Here is a 1043-nt window from a genome sequence, read left to right on the forward strand (position 1 = left end):
ATGCTGCCACACCTGGAGAGGAAAAACACCTATGTCAGAAGTCTTTTCATCAACTTTAGCTCAGCTTTTAACACGATCATTGGTTGAAAAGCTGATGCTATTAGGTGTGGAACCGGCAACCTGCAACTGGGTTTTCAGCTTCTTGACAAAGCGGCAACAGACAGTCAAGGTGGGCAGCCAAACATTAAAGACCGTCTTAGAGAGCACAGGCTCTCCTCAGGGGTGTGTCCTGAGCCCGCTGCTGTTCAGCCTGCTTACACATGACTGTACGGCCACATTCAACACTAACCACATTGTGAAGTTTGCCAACGACACAACTGTGATTGGTCTCATCACTGACAACGACGAGTCTGCCTATAGAATGGACGTGGAGCAGCTTGGAGTGTGGTGCAGATCCCACAATCTCATCATCAACGTGGACAAAATAAAAGAGATGGTGATCAATTTCAGGAAGGCTGGCAGAGATCACCACCAAGACCTCACCATAGATGATGCTGCTGTGAAGAGGGTCAGCAGTGTTACGTTCCTGGGTGTACACCTTGCTGATGACCTGTCCTTCTCCATTAACACCACAGCAGTTATCAAAAAAGCACAAAAGCGTCTCCACTCCCTCAGGAGACTCAGAAAAACAGGACTCTCCACACTTCACCTCACAAATTTCTACAGAGGCACCATTGAAAACATCCCGACACAAAGTTTTACAGCATGGTTTGGCAGCTGCAAGTCCTACAAGAAGTGTCAACTTAATAGGATTGTTAAGACTGCCAGGAGGATTGCTGGTGCCCCTCTCTCATCACTGGAGGAGATCTACAAACAGCACTGCATACGCAGAGCTATCTTCATCATCAGAGACCCCCACCACCCCTCTCATGACCTGTTCTCACTCCTGCCGTCTTACAGGTGGTACAGGAGCATCAGCTGCAGAACCTCCAGGATGCTGGTTCTTTGTGAGACTGATAAATGGACTGTGCCCCCTCTCCACCTACACAGCCATTCACACAGCTACACTGTATAATCAACAAGCGGACTTTGTTGCCCCTATC

Source organism: Aulonocara stuartgranti (genome assembly GCF_965226115.1).
Source record: "Aulonocara stuartgranti genome assembly, chromosome: 9".
Lineage (NCBI taxonomy): Eukaryota > Metazoa > Chordata > Actinopteri > Cichliformes > Cichlidae > Aulonocara > Aulonocara stuartgranti.